Here is a 22,221-nt window from a genome sequence, read left to right as displayed (position 1 = left end):
TTCAAATATTTCCTGCCAAAATTCTTTGTTGGCTATTTTCCAAGTGTCTTGGTCCATTCAGGCTGCTAAAACAAAACGTCACAAACTGGGTTTATAAACAACAGAAATGTATTTGTCACAGTTGCAGAAGCTGGAAAATCCAAGATCAAGGCATCGGCAGAGGGCCTGTTTCCTGGTTTATAGATGGAATCCTGTAGCTGTGTTGTCTCATGGTGGAAGGGGCAAGGTAGTTCTCTGAGGCCTCTTTATAAGGGCACTAATCCAAATCATGAAGGCTCTGCCCTCATGTCCTAATCACCTCCCAAAGGCCTCGCCTTTTAATACTGTCATACTGGTGGATTAATTTTCAACAAATGAGTTTCAGGGGGACACAAACATTAAGAACATAGCACACAGTATTTTATACTCTGACTTACTATTATGAATTACAATTTTTATATTTTTTATTTTTTAACTGGTGATAGCTGGCACATAAGAAATTCATTGTTATATTAATTTTATAATCTAAAATCATTTATATTCCATTTCTTATCCATTAACAAAGAAATACAATGTTGCTTACTAGTTCAGAGCATGGGCACAGACACAGTCGTGTTCAAATCCCATTGTGCCAGTTTGGGATGCCACTTAACAAGCTTTCCTGTCCCTCACTTCCCAGAGATTCACTGTGCTTTCTATAAAGTGAGCATAATAATGTCCTCTGCGGCATCGCCATTCAAGTTAATTAGTGTATGTAAAGTGCTTAACACAGAGCCTGGCATATAGCAAGTAAATGACAGCTATTATTTTCATATTATCATAATATGTGAAATAATAATTTTGCCTCTGTAACTATAATTCTCTTTCATTTGGTAGGGAAAGGAAGTGCAGTGGGTAGGGACAGGGGTTTATTGCTGGAGAACTTCCAAAAGTATGGTAAATATTAGAGAGATACCAGGCTGGCACATGACTTAACTTTAAATGCCACTAGTGTTTTACTATACATGTAATGTTGTACAGTATTGGTGCTGACAGGTGGCCTTAGCTCTCCTGTAAACCACTAGCCACTCTAGAAGCCACCAAAAGTACTTATACAGCCTGAGAAAAATCACGTGGTGCACTGCAAATTCAACTTAAAGACAAATCCATTTCCAACTAAGTCATTCCTTAAGATCCCCTTCTACACAAATTCCAGACATCCCACTCATGTTCACAATTAAACTGAGACAGTCTTTCTCATCTTAAAGATAGGTCATGCTCCTAGCTTATGAAGAATTTCCATCAGGAATAGATGTGAAATTGTTTCAGATGACTTTTTGGCAAGTATGGAGGTAATCATGTGATTTTTCTTTTCTTTTTTTTTTTTTTTGTCCTTTGGCCTCTTTATCTGATGGATTATATTAATAGATATCCTAATATTAAACTCTTATTACAATCCTGGAACAAGTCCTACTTGGCCATGGGGATTTTCTTTTAATAAACTTCTGGGTTTTGATTGCCAATGCTTTATTATTTTTACATCCACATACATAAGGGAGATTGTTCGATAACTGTCACTTTTGTGTTCTTGGTCAGATTTTATTTTTAAGGCTATGCCAAGTTTCAGAAAATGAATTGGGAATATGTCCATGAATGTTTTTATTTTGTTTTTGTATTTTTATGTGTGGAACATTTTATGGAACCCACAAATAATATTCTCTTTGAATGTTTAAAAAAATGCCAATAATATCTAAACCTGTCACCTATCTTAAAACAAAATTTGAAAATTTTTTTCCATTATTAAATTCTACTCCTTTTTTCCGAAATTGGCTTGAGTCAGATTTGTTAACTTGTATTTTACCAGAAAATTATCCATTTTACTTAAATCTTCATAACATCTCCAGATGGGTTATAGGAGGACAGCCCTGGGAACTTTCTTCAGTCTCATCCCATCTTCCCTCTCTCTGGCAGGATTCCCATGAATTCCATCTTGTTCATACCCTCTTTTATACGTCTCTATTTCTGTGTAACACTGATTCCTTAGATCTGGATTTGAAATCTGAAGCATTAAGCACGAGTGCTCACATCTCCACCTTACCAAAAGAAAGGATCCCTTGCTCCCTCTTTCAATCTCTCACTCTTTCTTGGTTCCCCTCTTACTGCTATAGAAGTTGCTCTTTGATCCCACTGGCAATCTGTCCTCTGCCCATCTTTCAAATATTGTTCTTCCCCAGCATTCTGTTTTTCACCCCCAGCCCTTCTCATGCTTCATAATCTCTCTGGGCTAAATCTTACTTCTTATTATTTCATCCACCAGCTGAAAACTCCTAAATCTGCATCCAATCCAGACATCACTCTAGTGATCGCCAGACCAATATATCCTGCTGCCCTTTGGACAGTCTCTGTTGATGCCCACATCTTAAATTCAAGCTACCCTCAATGGAATTTATCATTCTTGATTCAGCTGTCACCCCATTTCTTCTTCTGTGCTCTCTTTGTTTTTGTTTTTTTCTAATTTGTTTTTTCTTATGTGCTCTTCTTCTGATGAGCTCCTCCATAGAGAAGCATCATCCATGGAGTCAACCAATCCAGAAAACCAGAAGCCCTTGATGATCCTGAGTGGGGTGGGCTGAGCAGGGAGGAGGCTGTTTGGCAGCAGGTAGAGAGAAGACAAGATGTCTTGCAGCTCCCAGAGCATGCTTCATTTGTCTGAAAATGAAACATGTACCTGTTGCCTGTTTCTAATGGCCCTCATAGCTGAAGTTACAGCCAGCATGTTTTTCTCAGGTCTGGAAGCAACTGTGACCACAGAATGAAGGACTGAGGTCAGACACGAAGAAAGGAATAAAGAAGGAAGTCCCAGAATACCCCAAGGCTCCCAGGAATGCCACTGCTCCCTTGCCCTCCAAACTGATATCAGGGGAGTGAAAAGCAGCACCAGAGTTCTGTATGCCTTGATAAGATCCCACATTCCCTCCCCTCCCCTCTAACACTCTGTTTTTTCAGAACAAGGTGACTTGGAGACCTTGGAAAAGATTCCCATCACACCACTTTCCCAGTGATGTCAATCACTAGAAGCACAAGGCTGCAAGGCCCCTTCCTCTCATAGTTTCCTCTCTGAACATATCTGTACATCTGCTAATCCTGTCCATCGTCCAACCTCCCTGCAGGTCAATACCCTCCACTCTACTCTCTAGAATTCACTTTTTAGCAAAATCCTCTTCATCCTCAACTTCCTCTCTGATGAGTCCTTCACTTCTTATGCTAATATCCAGTCCTTTCCTTTCTTTCTTTTTTTGAGACAGGGTCTTACTGTGTCACCTAGGCTGGAGTGCAGTGGTACAGTCATGGCTCACTGCAGCCTCAGCCTCCCAGGCTCAAGCAATCCTCCCACTTCAGCCTCCCAAGTAGTTGGGACTACAGGCACATACAATCATGCCCAGCTAATTTTTATTTATTTATTTATTTACTTATTTATTTATTTAGTAGAGATGAGGTCTTCGTATGTTGCCCAGCCTAGTCTCAAACTCCTAGGCTTAAGCAATTCTCTCATCTCAGCCTCCCAAAGTGCTAGAATTATAGTCATGAGCCCCATGCCCGGCCCCTGCAGAGCTTTCAGGTGATGGTTGTTTTTTCCTTCATCATGCCTGGTGGCCAGGGAGGCAGCCTTACTGCTGCCTCCAGTTCATTGTCTCTCTTCCCTTAAAACTCACAGCTTTAAAATCCATGCTCTCAGATTCTCCTATTTCCTGCTGTTATCAGCAGTCACCTCCCAATCCCAGGGAGGTCTTGTCTACTAAAGCCAGGCCTACCCTAATTCACTCCAGCACTATTCCTGTTGTACATAATCCTTTATGATTTTTCACACACTGAAGATGACTCTTCCAAATACCCTGACCTCCTGAGTCCTTAAACTTTTCTTCTCCTATGATCTTGTCTTCCACCCTCTTCCATATCAGCCACCCACTTCCATGAGCATTCCCAAGACTTCATTCAAACAAGCATTACACCCTCTCTAGAATCTCCCTTTCAAGCTTCCCACTCTGTGGCTACCATCTAATTCTCTTTAGCCTTTCTATTCCAATAGCATTTCAGCCACACCAGAGCATAAAATCCATTAAATCAGTGAATTTACCCTCCTTTCATTATTCCTCACCCATTTTAGGTTCTTAGATTCTACTTTTCCTTCATCGTAATTACTTCTTTGCAAACACCCTCAACTCCCTTGCTCCTGTGTCCCTTTGTTCAGCATCACCTAGAAAATTCAATCTACCTAAAACTCATTTTCCACCTACTCTGAACCTGTACTTCTGGAGAAAGTAGAGAAGACAGATGATAAACAAGGTAAAAAAAAAAGCATAACATTATTTTAGGCAGTGATAAAGCTAAATAGAAGAGTACTTGTGGAATAGGGTAGCACAGGGAGCTATTTTACATAGACTGACTGCTATGGGCTGAATATGTGTGCCCTCCAAATTTATGTTGAAACTCTAATCTCCAATGTGATAGTATTTGGACATCGGCCTTTGGGAGATAATTAGGTTATGAGGGTGAAAGCTTCATGATGCAATTAGTGGCCTTATAAAAACAGACAAGAGAGAGCTTCCTTCTTCTCTCTGCTCTCCCTCATGTGAGCATGTAGCAAGAAATCAGCCATCCATGAAACAAGAAGAAGGCCCTCAGCAGGAAATTGATCATACTGGCACCCTGATCTCAGACTTCCAGCTTCCAGAGCTGTGAGAAATAAATGTTGATTGCTTAAGCCACCCAGTCTGTGGTATTCTTATTACAACAGCTCAAACTCTCTAAGACAGTGACCAGAAAAGGATTCTGTTAAAAAGTAAGTTTTGTTTCAGAAACCAGAATGGAGTAAGGGCATGAGTTGTGTGAAGATCTAGGGGAAGAGAAGAAGCCGGCGGTGCAGGAGAGATCTGAGCAAAGCCCCAGAGGTGGAACAGGCTTGCATTTGTGAAGAGCAGCTACAAATCTTGGGTGCTTATTGTTGAGTAAACAACAGGAAAAATAACAGGAGGTGAGTACAGACACCTAAACTCACCTATGGAGAGGTGAGTCCAGTGGCTGGATCTTCATTGTCCAATATGGTAGCCATTAACCACATGTGGCTAGTTAAGTTTATATTGAAATTAATTGAAATTTAAAAATCAGTTTCTCAGTAGCACTAGCCATATTTCAAGTACTTGGTAAGCACATGTGGCTAGGGGCTACTGTATTAAACACCACAGATTAGAGAACATTTTCATGATTGCACAAGGCTCTAGTGGACAGTGCTGGCTTGGTCCTATGGACTTCATTGTCCGTGCTAAGGAATTTAGATTTTTATCCAAGTTTGAAAGAAAACCACTGGAGAAAGCCAGGGAGGAGGAGGATCTGGACAGTACATTACTCACATTTTACAAAGATTACTGTGGCTGCTGTATGCAGTGGGACTGCAGCATAGCAAGAGTAAAAGTAAGGAGGCCAGTTAGAAAGCTATGGCAGTCCAGATTAGGGAGAATCTGGTAACACATAGTGGACAATTTAAGAAGTGATATAGGCCTGGCACAGTGGCTCACACCTGTAATCCCAGCACTTCGAGAGGCTAAGGCATGATCAGCTGAAGTCAGGAGTTAGGGACCAGCCTGGCCAACATGGCAAAACTCTGTATCTACTAAAAATACAAAAATTAGCTGGGTGTGGTGGTGCACACCTGTAGTCCCAGCTACTCAGGAGGCTGAGGCAGGAGAATCGCTTGAACCTGGGAGGCGGAGGTTGTGTGCCACTACACTCCAGCCTGGGCAACAGAGTAAAATTCTGTAAAAAAAAAAAAAAAAAAAGGAATATTTTAGAAATAAAATCAACAAGAGTTCCTATGAATGTATACTGTGAGATGTGAAGGAGAGAGATAACTCAGGAATGATTTTTAAAAGGTTAATAGGAGAATCAAAAGATATATATATATATAAATATTTTATGATCCAAGAAGCCCTGAGCAAATGTAAGTTGGTAGCAGTCATAGTAACCGTCAAAAAGATTGGATGTGAACTTAATCTTATGGATAACTTTGCAAAGATAGAAACAATGTAACTGGCTTGACTGAAATTGCATACTGGGAAGAGACAGACAAGAAAGCTGAAGAGGTCAGATGAAGGTCTTGGAAACTGGGCACAGGGATTTAGATTTGAAAGGTGAGGATAAGAGAAGTCACTAATATTGTAATAGTGAAGTGAAAGATGGATTGGCATGGGGAGCACCTAAAGCCAGGGAGGTGAGTAGTCCAGTCTTTAAAAGATGACAGAGAGCAAATGAGAAGAAAGAGAAAAGAGCAGACATGAGAGGAATTTCGATGACAAGTAGAAGTGTCTGTTTCCTCATCAGGGACCCATCTTCACAGAGCCTGCACAAGAGGTGGAAGTTGGGATCAGGAGAGCCCTTATCTGGCTAGAGACTATTTGGTCAGAGTGAATGACCAGAATACATGAATAGAGATTCTAAGATCAGAGCCAGAAATGTGGAGACAAGGAAAATTCCAATGGTGGGGTGAGAACCGACAGAGCAAAAGGGGCTAATGTTAGCAGTTAGAAGATAAGAAGCAAGATGGAAAGAGGTGCAAACAAAGTCATCAAGAATTAAAAGTTTTAGTCTCACTGCTTATGGAAGCTCTTCTCTTCTATGTTGCTTGGTCCATGTAGGTTATCAGTCAACCTTCAGTCATAAGGATTGACTGTCAGTCCCAGTAATCTACATTTAAATCTCCTCATGTAGCAAGAAGATAGCAGCAAGGGCCAGAATCATACAACAAGAAAATACATTGATTTTTGCCTTCTATAAGCATCTCTCCACAAAGTTAAAAAAAAAAAAAAAAAGGTGAGAGTCAAGTAGAAAGACATTGGATTAGAGTAATTTACTTCAGTCCTAGAGTCTTTCTGGTACATAATATTTACTTCCGCGAGAGAGAAAACTCTCTGATCATAGTTTTCATCATAGAAATTTATTTCCTCCTTCCCCAGTTAATCTTATTCTAAAAACACAATGGGAGTCCCACCCTGGAATTCAACAAGCTTAGAGATGTTCATATTGATTTCTTTTTTTATATTTTGTTTTAGCAGATATTGAACCAAAGTTTTATCAAGCAGAGTATACATGACTTAGATATACATATGAAAAATTAATTATAGATTGGATCTCGGTTTATTGAACAATATTTTTCTGCTAGTTTCATTAAAAAATTTGAGATGAAGTTCCTTGGAAAAATAATATTATAAAAAATAATAAAAATCACAGGATACAAATGCAATAAATCTTTTACATCAGATTTATGGTTGAAAAATGCTAGGGATAATTTTCTGATAACACATTATTACTACTATACAAAGTTAGTCACTACATTTTTCCAGAGTTCCATATTTTAGGGGAAATTAGTGCTTTCCATCTCACAGAAGTACAGGGATGCTTCATTGGGATGCTCAGGAAAGGAGTCATCTGGGAGAATCAAGCCATACTAATAATGGGGGGCATGAAAATGTTCCAAGCATTTTTCCTGTTGATAATTTTGCTTGTAAATCTTTCTGGCTCACATTTCCCTGCTTTTAAAAGCAGAATATACCAAATGTAATTTCATTCCCATATAATAACAGCGTTGCAAATGCTTTGTAAATTTCAAAGCAATTTTATCGTTTTTATAATTTCCTTTTCCTAATTACTCAGAATCACTCTTCTGAATGCCAGTTATTGAACTTATTATACGTAAGGTAGTTTTTCCTCACACTAATGACTCTATACTGCTATTCTCTCCTGGTTCTTGTGTCTGATTCTTACATTTTACTATCTCCTCCCACACAGAGACTATCCCTCTCTCTAGTCTACTCTAAGGCTTCTAATTTGCTTCTGCTAATTTGCGTTTGTAGTGGAAAATAAATCACCAAACTAGTTGGAGTTTTTTGTTCCTCAAAACAAAATGGACACTGAGCCTAATGGACAGTCAGAAAAGTAAACACGGTTTTGTCTTTTACTGTTTTGTGTTTGGTTTTTGTTTTTTATTTAGTGATTAATCTGGTAGTTCAGACTTTTTGTTTATATTTTCTTATTCTTGGTTATGTTTCCTATAAGTCATTTTGTCAGATACTGAGTTCCTGATAGATTTGAAATTTCTTTTTTTTTCTTTTATTATTATTATTATTATTATTATACTTTAGGTTTTACGGTACATGTGTGCAATGTGCAGGTTAGTTACATATAACTCTTGTTTAAAAGGCAAATCAATTAAGCTAAAGTTGCTGGTACTCACTTATTTAATTAATACATTTTTGCTGGTTGCTTAATGTGTTGATCAGTTTACTGGTCATTATTTTCGATGGATCTGACCTTCTAATTAACATTGAAGAAATAAATTCTCAAATATAAGATTTCATTATTGTCAATATCTGAGTGGATCTTGTTAAGCTGCCATATTGGGCACTATCTCTTCTATTCAGTTACATGTCTCGTAAGTGAAAATGATCAAAATAAATGTTCCGTGAATATGTTGCATGAGGCAAAAAAAAAATAGCAAAAGAAGAAAAATCCGTTTACAAAAATAAAGCATATAATTTATGCTTCTTCCCATGAATACAAGAAAGAACATGACGTAAAATCAAGAGGCCTCATGTCAGACCACCGCTCAGACTACTGAAGTCTCCAAATCGTGCAGATATTTAATCATTGTGAAAAATCTACCTTCCAGGATGAATAACTTCAATCCACTTCGGATCACCCAAGTGCTCTTAGAATTTCAAGGATTTTATGAGCTTGTCTGAAAAAGCAATATAAGTTGTTTCATATGTTATTTCTTTGTTTGTTCTTGTGGTTAGGATTATTTTGGCAAAGTTTATTTCATAGATTGCCAATAGGATGACTTTTGCATGCAGCAGGCAGCAAAAAAAAACAAAAATAAAACAACCTAAGCTCAATTTGTAATACATTATAGTGTTGATGATGGGAGATATTTAAAACTTGTGTCTGAGCAGCCAAGAGCAAAATGCCAAGCCATCTAGCTCCATGGCAGTAGCTAGCTCCATGGCAGGATCTTTCCTGGCTCTCAATTGGACCGTCACTGGTAAGTTTGTCCATAGCCTGGTTGGACAGCTAAACGAAGAGCCTGAATCTAGCTCTCTGAGCCCATACATCTGGTTCCCAGACTCTGGGCAGCAGCTGTGAAACAGAAGGAAGCTCATGAGGAGAGCAGCAACTTTAACCTCATCCCCTGACGGTCAGACTAAAATGTTACCTGCCAGTTTATGAGCTTTGTAGTAAGACTATTTTACTGCCATCTATGAAGGTATGTTAAAAAAGAAAGAGAAAGAAAGAAAGAAAGAGAGGAAGGGAAAGAAAGAGAGAGAGAAAGAAAGAGAGAGAGAGAAAGAAAGAAAGAGAGAGAGAAAGAAAGAAAGAGAGAGAGAGAAAGAAAAAGAGAAGGAAGGGAGGGAGGGAAGAAAACAGTCACCCATCAGATCATATCATCTGACTTGAAGGAGCCTCCTTCTGACATACAGGTTGCTGTTGCTGTGGAAGGTATTGAGTTCAGATTTTCTATCATCCCTTATTCCTCACCTCTAGTTGAGGTCTCTAAAAAGCAGAGCCTGAGGTTCAGAAGCATATAATTCATGGAAGGTGTGCTGTCAGGAGAAAACCCTAGATAGGATACAGCAGGACAGAGGGCTAAACAAGAATGTGGTCTCACGTAAAGTCTTACCTTGGCCTGACCCACATGGGGTACAGAGTGCACCAGAGTTTCCCCTCCCTTAAAGAAATATGGCAGGACTTTTTTTTTAACTTTGTATCAGCTAGTCTTTGGCTCTAGAAATGGAATAGGGAGAGGAGTACAATCTCCCAGAGTGGACAGTTCCCATTAGTTGAGGGAACTGACAGTTCCCATTAGTTGAGGGAACTGACAGTTCCCATTAGTTGAGGGAACTGACAGTTCCCATTAGTTGAGGGAACTGACAGTTCCCATTAGTTGAGGGAACTGACAGTTCCCATTAGTTGATTCTCTAAAGGAAGAGAGATCTGCCTGCCAAAGCCACTGGGAGACAGGGCAAGGGCCCCAACAGGGAGGGTCTGGATTGGGCACCCACAGCACCCTCTACAGTGGGTTCCTGCCCGTGCCTCTTTAGCCAGAGCAGTCGTTTCCCTTTTCCATGCTCTAATATTTGGAATTTTATTACAATTTTTGCTTCAAAAGAAGAGTGCTGCATTTGACAATGGGTTGATAGACACCTGACATAAGTCTATGAGCGCTTTTGGCCTTGGGAACTGGCTGGTTACCCCCAGCGCGACACTGAGTAACAGCAGAAAGTGTGAACTATTGATTTTCAGGGAGGGTGTTTCCTTTCAGAAAACACCATTTGGAGGGGAGGGATAGCACTTGGCAAGATTTCATTTGGCCAATTTAAAGTGCTTAGTGATGGAGGACAGGTGGCCCAGCTGCCTTGCTCTCCTAAGACAGACTTAGTGATCTTGTCCCTTCATATGGCCATCCTTCAATCTAAAATAACTCAATTTATTAAAAAACCATGGCTCTCGGGTAACTTACTCGAGAATCTTGGAAAGATTTCAATTAAATTGACTCATATACATTCACAGTTTTTTAAAATGGTCTCCCAACTGACACTGAAGTCACAGATAAATCAAAGCCCAGATCTGGAGTCAACCTGGATTGTGCCTCAAGGTTAAGCCAGCTTTGACCAGCCACTGCTAATTCTATGACTTAGGCAGCCCCATGCAAAATGGAGGCACTCATGTGCAAGTGCTTTGGAAAACACTGAAGGAAATTAATACATGGAAAGAAAGGATTAAAGTGCTTAAAAGGTGGTGGGTTGATGCCCCAGTCGAAAGAGGTACAAGCAGTAAAGTAATAGTGAGTGACCTGTGGAAGCTTTCCTGCTCAAGACCCAGCACTAAACACTTTGCTTTCAATGTCTCATCCCCTGCGAGGTGGGTAGTTTCTCAATTTCACACAGGATAAGTAGTTTGGTGTCAAATTCAGGTCACATGACTCCCAAACCTGGGCTACTATGTTTCAGATTCAGATAGATAATAGAGAGATAAATGGATAGATACAGAGATAGAAATATGTAAACAGACACACAGCACTTGCTGCTCAGCTACTGTCAAATGTTCATTTGTCCACGTGTTATATAACTATTCAAGAGCCTTAATGGAGCATTCTGAATCTCAGTTCACTGAAAATATAATGTAAAGGAACATTTGAGATCATCACAGATAACCCCATGATTTTAGGGTTGAGGGAACTGAGGTTTACAGAGCTTGAATTATTCTCGCAATAACACACACATACTACAAGCAAAATCCACAAGACAGAACATTTAGACCTATACACTGGGTTGGGACATCCTATAATGACCTTCAAGAATGTTATAGAGCAGTTGGCTGCAAACTTAAGTGCATCAGAATCACCTAGAGGGCCAATTAAAACACAGATTATTGGACTTCATCCCCAGAGTTTCTGATCTGGTAGGTACTGGGAGAGAGCTGAGATTTCGCAGTTCTGACAAGTTTCTGCTGATGCTCGTGCTAGTAATACAGAGACCAGACTTTGAGCACCACTGCCATAGAGGTAAATACCTACTCTGAGTGCCTGTGATATCCATCCTATTTGTTTATTGCTTTGACCATAATTACATGCAGGTGTTCTCTTGACCCAGGCTGGCCTGTAGATATTCCCTTCATATGAAAGGGCTTCGATTATAGCCTCTGTCACTCCATGGATGGCCAGAATTAATTCATGTAGCAAGGAGGAAAATGCCAGGACCACACTGGGTTAGTCCAACCTTTCATACCCCATATCCCTTCTTCCCCAGCTGTGGACTTGGTTAAAGAAGGCAAAGGAGGTCGGCTTCATATGGCTGAGACTAGCTCACTGAAACCTCCCTATAATGTTTTGTGTTTATTTTGAAACTACTCAGGAGTCAAGCCTCTAAAAATGTACATATCTCTACATTTTGGAGTCACTTTTTGTGGAAAAGAGTCTCCATTCCTTCTGGAAATAAAGGAACAGATGGTCAGCCAGGTCATGAAAGAGGCAAAGGGAACCTCTCAGCTATGCATTTCCTTGGCAGGGATTTCACATTGAAGGACACACTCTTGTTCATCCACAGCATGAGCCTGCCTTTTCCAGTATATTCTTAGAGGGTTTCTTATGCTCAGTAAAATGCTCATTCTTTTAAAAGTCATTAACAAAAAGGCAATGAGTTGCTTTATTTCCAAAACCTTGCAGAAAGCTACCTTAAGGACCTGGATAGAAAATAACCAGTGTGTCAAATTGGAACTGTAGTTAGAAATGCTGCAGGGAATGCAAGGACACTGGCTGCTTTAGGAACTTGGGTAGAAATCACACTGGAAGAGCTGCAGCCATAGACAGGATTCCCCAGCTGCTGTCCTTGGGCACCTGGGAACCTGCTTCCTCCCTGTCTACTAGCAAGACAGAAATATGGATTGTTTAATGAATTGAATCACAGAAGGCAGAGCCAGATATATAATTTGGGGGGCCCAGTGCAAAAGGGAAATCAGAGCTCCTTGTTCAAACATTTTGAAGAATTTCAAGACAGCAATAGCAAAAAGCACTTAACCAAACTCGGGGTCTATCTAAGTGCAGGGCCCGATGCACCCACACACAGATCTCACCCATGAAGCAGGTCTGCAGCATGATCATCATGGCATAGTTTGGCAGAACAAAAGAAAGGGAAGGGAAGAGGGGATGGACATTTCACTTGGACTTGCTGCGTAAGGTGATTTAGGTACATCATTTTATTTAGTCTCATTTCACAGATGATGAAACTAGAGAGGTGGAGGCTTAGAAAAGTAAAGCCGCTTGCCCACGGTCATATGCCTAATATGTGTCTACACTGAGATTCATTTCTGACTCTAAGTCCCTGTCTGTTTGTTTGTTTTTGTTTTAAACTTTTCCACATTCATATTCCTGAAGCAGTATTGGCTTGTAGGAAAAGCTCTTACATATGTTTTTAACTTCTATTCCCTACAAAGCCAAAGAAAGAGTGAATAATGTAATGAATAAGATAATTAGAAAATGGTCCAAATCCTGGTGTAATGATAATAATAAAAGTAGAAACACAAGACATGGAGGGGAAGAAGAAGGAAGGAAGGGAAAAGGGAAGGGAAGAGTGAGGAAGAAGATGGGGAGAAAGAGGGCAGTGAGGAAGAAGGAAGGTTAGCTTGTGCCGGACAGTTACTACATACAATCCTATATGCATTATTCTGTTTAATCATCACAATAATCCTCTCAAAGAAGCCTTGGTTTTGTGCCCACTCTACAGATGCAGAGCTAGAAGCTTACAGCACTTAGTTAACTTGCTCAATGCTAAAGGCTCAAGGTTTCTGTCTAAACAACATCTGACATTAGTGTAGGAAGTCACCCAAAATGGATTTAAGGGCTAGGCAAGGGAACAGAGTCCTAGATACTTCTAGACTTCAAAAGTTGTAAACTGCAAGAAAATAATAACAATAAACAGAAGGCAGTTCTATACAGGAATATAAAGAAGGAGTATAAACGAAAACATTCAAATTCCAGAGTAAAAGCCTCCATACATTGGCATTTGTGGGAGTCTCCATCCTGCCTGCTTGATCCCACCCACGTATCCTAAAGCAAAGTCTGCCTGTGAGTCTTCCCACCTCAGATGGGTTCAGGGGAATTGTCTACTCAGAGCCTTATCTGCAGAGGAAACTCATTCTAGCTACCCACATGATCAAGCTAGTTCTTCACCTTTAAATATGAACAGACAACTAAAGCATAAACCAAAAGGACCACTGTGCACAAACCAAACAACTAACCCAGAGAAATAAGACGTAACACAAGGATTATAGCTAGCCTTGAAAACTTTCTAATTGATATCTTTGGAGAGATTCAAGAAGTATTGTGACCATTTCAAAGGAACTGTTTTTTATTTCTTTTAAAAAGGTACAATCAATGCCTAGGAATGAATTTTTTGGAAAAATCAGATTTCTGTCTAATTTTTTGTCAGTTACAATAAGTAATTTTAAAACAATCAATGCAAGGCCTGAAAAATAGAATGAGCAATTCTGAAGACTGAATCAGATAAATGAAAGATAAAGTTGGGAAATCTCCCAATACATAGAACAAACGACAGATAATTAATAAAAGGAAGGTCTTGAAATATTGAAAGTTGACACAGGTCAACCAGTCAGTCATCTCCACTGGGAAAAAAATAGTTTATTTTTTTAAATTCTCAATTTTCTTCTATTTTTATTTTTAGTTATCTCTTTTCACCTCCATTTTAGTGGAAAATTTTTAATAGGAAAAAGAAAATTTAAAAAAATTCAGTAGAAAAGAAAGAGTTATGTGTTCAAGTTGAAACGACTCAATAAGGAATGAGCGATGAAAGTAAAATAGAAGTGCCATGCAGTAAAAACAAAAAATGTAAAAATGATATGTGAAAAATGAAAAATAAAATGGAAAGAACTTTGCATACACAATTAGCAAAATCATGTGGCATTTATAAACTACAAAAATAGAGAAAAATCCTTAATATTTCCAGAAATTAAGAAACAGGTGACCTTATCATGATGAAACTCAAAGGGGCATCAAACTGAGAGTAAAAGTCAAGGGTGCCACGGTTTCAGATTCTGAGCAGAAAGTCTATTCAATCTGGAATCCAATACTGAGTAATTTGAATGACTCTGAAAAAAACAAGTCATCAACATGTCTCCCTAAAGAGCACAAATAGAAATTAAATCCTGGATAAAGCATTAACAAAGCAATTCTGCACAGTGACTCTGACTTGAAAGGTATTTATATTTTATCTTGTAACACAACTCTGTATGCTACAAGTTCAAAATACAAAACACAAATTCCATTAAATTCCTTTACACCAACAATACCTATGACACACCTATGAATATCTCTAACAAGAAATATGTAGGTCCTATGTGAAAAAATATACAAGCATTATGGAAAGACAAATAAGGAGATCTAAACAAATGGAAAAACGTGACATTTAGATGAGAAGACTCAATATTGTAAAGATGTCAATCCACCCTAAATAAATATGTAAGCTCAAGTTGATTCCAATCATATACCAACAAGTCTTTTTTTAAAATGCAAATTGACAAATTCAGTCTACCATTCTTCTGAGAAAATTAATGGCAGATTACTTAAACTTTCTCAGGCACATTCCCTTCCTCTGTAGTATTGGGATCATAATGAAACCTAGTTCAAAGGGTAATTGTGAGAATTAAATGAGATAACACATGCAAAGCACTTAGCACAATTACCAGCTGATAATAGCACCCACAAATCTTAGTTTATATCATATTATGCTCATGTATATAAATACTCATATATGTATGATAATGTTCATTGCAGCAGTATTTATAACAGCAAAAATTAGTAAGGCCTTAAATTTCTATCAGTATCATAATTATAATGATTAAGTACAATATACTATATCCCATAGCATGGAAAAATATTATTAAAATTTGTTATGAATATGCCTATAATCTGACATGAACCAAGAAAGTCATGAAACAACATGTGTACACATTCATGTAAAAAGTTTATAAAAATTGGTAGACAGATGATAGATGTTTTTAAATAAAAGTAAATATATGTTAGTAAATTCACAGAAATGGTTCTGGAATTATACGCACGAAACTGTTACCAATTGTTTGTGTATAGAATACAAAGATTGATGATATTATAAATTCTATAATATACAGCTATTATATATTCTTTATTACAAATGCATCTATTAGGTTGGTGCAAAAGTAATTGCAGTTTTTGTCATCACTTTAAATGGCAAAACCACAATTACTTTTGTGCCATCCTAATATATTATCTGAAAAATTTAAAATATCATACAATTCTTGTTTACTTTAAAAACTATGAAATAGGAAAGGACAGTGTTTTCAGGTTGTAGTTGAGCTTCAGGAGATCCCTGTGCCAGCAGGGTCGCCCTCAATGAAGAAGGAGGCTTGCACCAAGCTGCCGGCCTCACCTTGGGGCCACCCATGCTTAAACCCGAATGCAAACCCCTCAGCCACCAATTCTCTCTTCAGCTTCATCTCCATTCCTACCTGAGCTTGCTACCCCTGACTTACTGTGCCACACTCTCCAAGTGTTCCAACCCTCCACCATGTGCTCTGAAACCTTGAGTTGTGATAATTATGCTCCCTTGTATTTTGAGGGTCTTCACAGCTTCTCTGTCTAATGAGTCACTGAGGCCAGGAGTTCCCCAAGACACACAGCTTCCTGCAGCCCTCTCCAGTGAAAGCTTCTCCCGGCACTGTACCTCCAATTTCATGGTAGAAAGGTGGAGAAGGATCTCCTTCACCACCTAGGGCTGTCGCTCAGCAGTTACTCCATCCCCAGATACACAACTGATCGCTATTTAAAGACCCCGCATGATCTAACCCTTGCCTCCTCCCCAGCTCCATATATGATATAGCTAAATCCCCAGCCACACATGACAGTTCAGCAACTGTGAACTAGTGAATTCATCATGTGTTTCTTGCTTCCATTTCTTTGCCCTTCTAACCAGATCTCTTCTTTCTTCTTTTAGAGACAAGAGTTTTGCTCTGTCATCCAGGTTGGAGTGCAGTAACGTGATTATAGCTCACTGTAGCCTCCAAATGCCTGGGCTCAAGCAATTACTGCTTCAGCCTCCCAAGTAGCTAGGACTACAGGCGCATGCCACCATGCCCGACTGTTTTTTAATTTTTATTTTGTAGAGATGGGGTCTCACTTTGTTGCCCAGGATGGTCTTGAACTCCTGAATTCAAGCAATTCTCATGCCTCAGCCTCCCAAAGTTCTGGGATTATAGGCATGAGCCACCACAACTAGCAGATCTCTTCCTTCTGACCAGAAGACTGTTTCCTGTTTCCCCTACTTCTTGCCCCCTCTATTAGCATGGTCCCAGTAGTGCTTTAAGACACAACTTTGATCAGGAAACCTTTCTCTTCAACCCTCAGCCCCCTCCCTACCCAGCAGCCTGGGTTAAATGGCCTGCTTAGGTCTGCTTCGCTGCACAGACTCTGAGATGGAGAATCACATGCAGGTAGTTTCTGAGAGGCACTTTTGGGAAAAGGCCCTAGAAGACACCAGGGAAAGTGAGAATGGGCTAAGGGAGATGTTGAACTGCAGTGCAGTTACAGCAAAGGCCTTGGTCAATTGCATGAGGAGCTCTGAAGCTGGAGTGGTCCATCAGAGTTGTTCTAAATTGGCAAAAGAGCATGGGGCCTATACTCTCACATCTACCAGCCGTGCCTCCAAGGAAAGGACATGGTCTTGATTGAGGCTGCCCCCTTCACTGCGAACCTGCAGCCAACAATGCTTCAACAGCAAGGGAATAAGGCTGGTGATCTGGGCTGTGCACCACAGTTCCCGCTGCATGACCGTTCTCTGCACTTACCAGCATGTGATATAATGTGTCAGTCTTCCCTCTAGACCAGGGCTGAGCAAGCTACAGCCTGCAGGAGAAATCCAGCCCACTGCCTGTTTTGTAAATAAACTTTCACTGAAACACAGCCATGTTCATTCATTCACACATTGTTTATGGTTATTTTCATATTATAATGCAGAGTTGAGTGGTAGTGACAGACTATGTTGACCTGAAAGCCTGAAACAGTTACTGACTAGCACTTTACAGAAAAAGTTTACCAACTCCTGCTCTATTATCTTACACAATATTCACTATTGCCTGGAAATTAAGTTTTAGAGGAATAACCAATGAATTAATGTATGGATGAATGAATCACATGAACTTGGGTTTGATTCTTGGTTCTGCCACTCAAAAGGTACGATCTTGGGCACATGGATTAACCTCTCTAAATTCAGGTTCCTCATCAACAAAATAAGACCTATTACTTCCTTTCTAGGGTTGTAGTAAACATTAAATGGAAAAGCATATGTAGACTAATAGCACATTACCTGGCACATACTATATGTTCACTTAAGTGAGAGCCATTAGGTCTATTCAAAAAGTTATGTTATACTTTAAGGCTGAAAAAGGCTGAATTATGTCCGTCTTCCCTTTATGAGTAGGCCGGATGTTAGTAGTGCTTGTCTTATCAAAACAAAACAAGAAACAAACAAACCAAAAAAAAAATAGATAAACCTTTAGCACCTGCCAGAAACACAAGGCCTTTCCTGCTGCATAAATATGACAGACAATCCTGGTGGATCTCAGAGGCATCATGCTTTATATATCTGGCCCAGATCCTAATGAATTGGTGGAAGCCAGATCCCATAAATGAGAAGTGCCAAAATTTAAGGATGATGACTAATCTGTCATAGCCATTCAGAATTCCATTTCATTAGCAGGTAGAGCCAGGCTTTGGGCCAGCCCCAGAAGATTGTCTCCAAAGCAAGATTTCCAGAGGCACCAGTCACTGCACATTTGATGGGGCTTTTAATGCTTTTATATGAGCCACTTTGTTAATGACATTGTATTTAGCTAAGGTAACACTAGATGCTATTAACCTCCAAAGTTCAGTGTTTTAGCACAAAGAAGAAGTTTATTTCTCATTTATCCAACAGTCCAAAGTGGGTGTATTAATTTTCTATTGCCATATAACAAAAACACCACCAATTTAGCAGCTTAAAGCAACACAAAGTTGTTATCTCACAGTTTTTGTTGGTTACGAGTCTGGGTATAGGTTAGCTGGATTCTCCCTTAGCATCTTACGAGGAGGGAATTGAGGTGTCAGGATTTCAACCTCATCTGAGGCTTGGGGTCCTCTTCCAAGTTCACTGCTTGTTGGAAGAATTCACTTCCTTGCAGCTGTATGTCTGAGGTCCCAGTTTTCATGTTAGCCATAGTCCAGGGATGTGCTCAGTAACTAGAGGCCACTGTAGACCCTTGCCACATGGCCCCCCTCCTCTCACAACCTAGAAGCTTACTTCTTCAAGGACAACAGGATAGTCTCACTCCAGTCTGCTAGGGTGGATTCTTGTATACAATAACATAACGTAGCAATCATCACAGTGACTATCCCATCACTTTTCCCATACGATGTAAGCTAATCAAGGGAGTTACTATCCCATCCTCTCCATAGGCCCTGCCCACACTTTAGGGGAGGGGACTATGTACTCCTGCTCCCTTAAGTCTTTGTTGTCTTCCTCCTCTTCTCCTTATCCCCTTCTTTCTGCTCATCTCCTCCTACTCCTACCACTAGCCCAGTTATTGTCATTCTCCACCAGGGGTCTCTGTATGTTTAGGAGACCCTATTGTTTGCCTACCCCAAAGCCACTTATTCCTCTTTTTCCTTTCTAATAAAATGCTAATATTGCTCTGATATTCACCCTACTCCATATTACCATATTCTCAGTCCAAACACCAAAGACGCAAATCCTGATTGGTTAAAGCAATCATGGTTGTTACAATTCTGGCCAATGAGACCTGAAGGAAATCTAATGGTGAGGCTCCTGGAAAAGGTTTTCTAGACTGATTAGAACACATACAAGAGAAAATGCCATCATTCTTCTGCTTCTGAATAGTTGCAAATGGGCAGCCATTGTTTGACCATGAGAGAAGCCAGCTTTAAGGCTGGAATGAGGAAGGCAAAGTAAAAGAATGGAGAGAATCTGAGTCCTTAGTGATGTCATTCTGCTGCTGAACTAACTGTCCCTAGAGTCTCTCTGCATTAAGACCTCTTGTTGTATGAAACAATATTGTTTAGACCAGGTTGAAACTCGGTTTCATATACCTCCAATTGTAAACACCTAAATGATTAGGTGGATGGTGTATCAATTTTTAATTGTGATACCCTCCACAGAGCACAGCAAAATTATGCAAAATATTGTGGTACCCTTACTTCACATACTATAGTGGGAAACATTAATGATGATGATGATAATAACATCAGCAACAAAGTAGACAGAAGCTGCCTCTGGCAAAGGATTGATGTCAAGGTCACAAACATGAAATTTGCAAAATCAATTGTCCCTGATTTTCCTGAACAGCATCTAGAAGTATCTAAACATGGGTTTGACATATTTTCTATAGACTTCCAGATTTAGCATTATCCAGTTTGAAAACACAGAGTAAGTGTGCCAGTGACAGACTTTAGAGAGGGTGTTGATGAATTGATATTAAAAGCTTGATTGAATGCCCCTTTCCAATCCAAATCAGTGGAGCAGAGTAGTCCAAATCAGAATTTTGTTGATTTATGCTTAACGAGGTTGTAAGGAGGTAAATAGAATTCATGCTCAGGCTCCATTACCATTGGGTCAACAGTCGATATTCCCAATATAAAAATACATTCTCAGTGAGGTTTGCTTGTTTTCGTTGTTGTTTTATTTTTGCCATAAACATGCATCCCAGCCCTATGGATGATGTGAACTGAGTGGTTCTTGACCCAGAAAGCCAAGTGAACTCTTGAGGAATCATGTCCATCAAAAGTTTAGTTGGCCTGTAGTGCTGAGAGCAACACAAATGATTCTGCACAGTGACACTGACTTGAAGGTATCTTATATCCACTCCATCTATCCACGTGCATCTTGGGTAAAAATAGAGGAGGCAAGTCATGCATTAAATTATCAAGGTAATATATTTCAGGTAAGTGGCTCCATAAAGCCAAACAGAATGAACATTCTACTGGCAGTGTCTAGAGAAATCCGTCAGCCTTATATTTCTATTTTATGTAAATCCAATAAACAGATGAGGGAAAGCTAGGGCATTTTGCAGACCTTGAGAGGAGATTTGTTCATGTTCATCAAGTCATATTGCTTGGAATAAGTTAGCAGTAGGTCTCTACAAGAATGGAGTTTTTCTTTTCTTTTAAAGGTATATGGAAATGTGAATCGAAGCCAAAGATCATCTGGAGTGGCCTATTTTTAGAGAAAGTGATTTGCTGAATTTGTCATTCATCCCGCTGTGAGCCATGGCAGGCATCAGTAGTAACAGCCAGCTCTTACAAGAAAAATCTTTCCATTCTTGAAAAGCATTAAAAAGAAATGTTATCAATTACAAAGGCAGGTGAGACAGGAAGTGAGGGAATAAGAAAATATAAGGCATTTTCTATGTATTTGTGTACATATTACTATATATATCGATTTACTAGTGTGTGTTCGCCTGCTCATATGCTTATCAGTGCACAAGTGTTAAGTTATGTGTTTCGTGGGTATGTGTGTCTATATCCCATGCTCTGTGAATGTAAGTAATAGTAGCTAACTAATGTTTATTGGGTTGATACTGTGCCCAGACTCTGTACTAAGAGCTTTATGGGGATTCTTTCTTTAAATTATCTCAACAGCCTACATTTTCCATTCAACAAAGAGGCTAATAGAACTATTAGAATCAGAACCAAAATTTGGATCCCAGCAGCTTGACCATTTTGGGCAAACAGCTCCCCAGGGCCCATTGCCATTGATTAGGTTGCTGTGCTACATAGTGACTGTGTTTATATGTGTGTTTGGATATTTTCTGTTTGTTTTGGAGAAAAGCTTAAAGGATATCAGTTCTTTTTATTGTCTGTATTAAATCAGTACATTTACTCAGGCTGAGACAATTAACCAAACACACACACCCATATTCTTGGTAACACATTGATGTATTCAGCAGCAAATTGAAATTGAAAAACTAACATCTGAGGGTGTTTGTAATTCCTGACTGATCTTTGTCTTTATCTTCAAATATTATATGTCTCGTAATCCACTTAGTTCAATCTAGTGCCTTGTCATCTGGCCTCTGGCACATACAATCAGTTTGTGTGATGTTTGGGACTATACATTTAGGGGATTTGAACTCTCTTTATACCACATCTTCACATGGATGTCTAATAGTCAACACAAAATTAACACATAAAAAGCAACTGCCGAATATCTATCCCCTTCATGTATCAGACATGCTTCTTCACACTGTCTATCTTCTAAGTAAATGGCCACTCCCTCTAATGGCAACTATAGAAACCAAAAAACCTGAACCCATCCTTGGCTACTCTCTTTTCCTCAAACCCCACATCCAACCCACTAAGAAATCCTGTAGACTATAACTTCAAAATATGTCCAGAACATACCACTTCTTACCATGTCCACTGCCATACCCCTGGCCTAAGCCATCTTCTGTCTATAGAAATGCTGGTTCTTTCTATAAGTCATAAGTCAGTACAATCTTTTTAATAGTCAGTTCCTTTAGAGTCAAGTAATGATGTTATATAACACTGAGAATAAATCTAGAGTCCTTATCAAGAATCTGCATATGTAACTTTATCTGTATCTTCTGCCTCCTCCTCTC

General features: G+C 39.4%; 1 protein-coding gene across 12 annotated transcripts in view; it reads left to right on the top strand.

Annotated features, from left to right (window-relative positions):
- Positions 1 to 22,221, top strand: part of STAC (SH3 and cysteine rich domain) — a 165,029-nt gene that overhangs the window by 8,869 nt on the left and 133,939 nt on the right. For 2 of the 12 annotated variants that reach the window (XM_054552372.2, XM_054552371.2), the window contains exon 1: positions 4,816 to 4,990. The exons of the other annotated variants lie outside the window; for them this stretch is intronic. The gene's annotated coding sequence lies outside the window, so the exon portion shown is untranslated. Of the gene's footprint in view, positions 1 to 4,815; positions 4,991 to 22,221 lie in introns of those variants that run through there. 12 annotated transcript variants of the gene reach the window in all.

This window comes from Pongo abelii, chromosome 2 (assembly GCF_028885655.2).
Source record: "Pongo abelii isolate AG06213 chromosome 2, NHGRI_mPonAbe1-v2.0_pri, whole genome shotgun sequence".
NCBI classification, from domain to species: domain Eukaryota; kingdom Metazoa; phylum Chordata; class Mammalia; order Primates; family Hominidae; genus Pongo; species Pongo abelii.
This window is presented reverse-complemented; position numbering and strand designations above follow the sequence as displayed.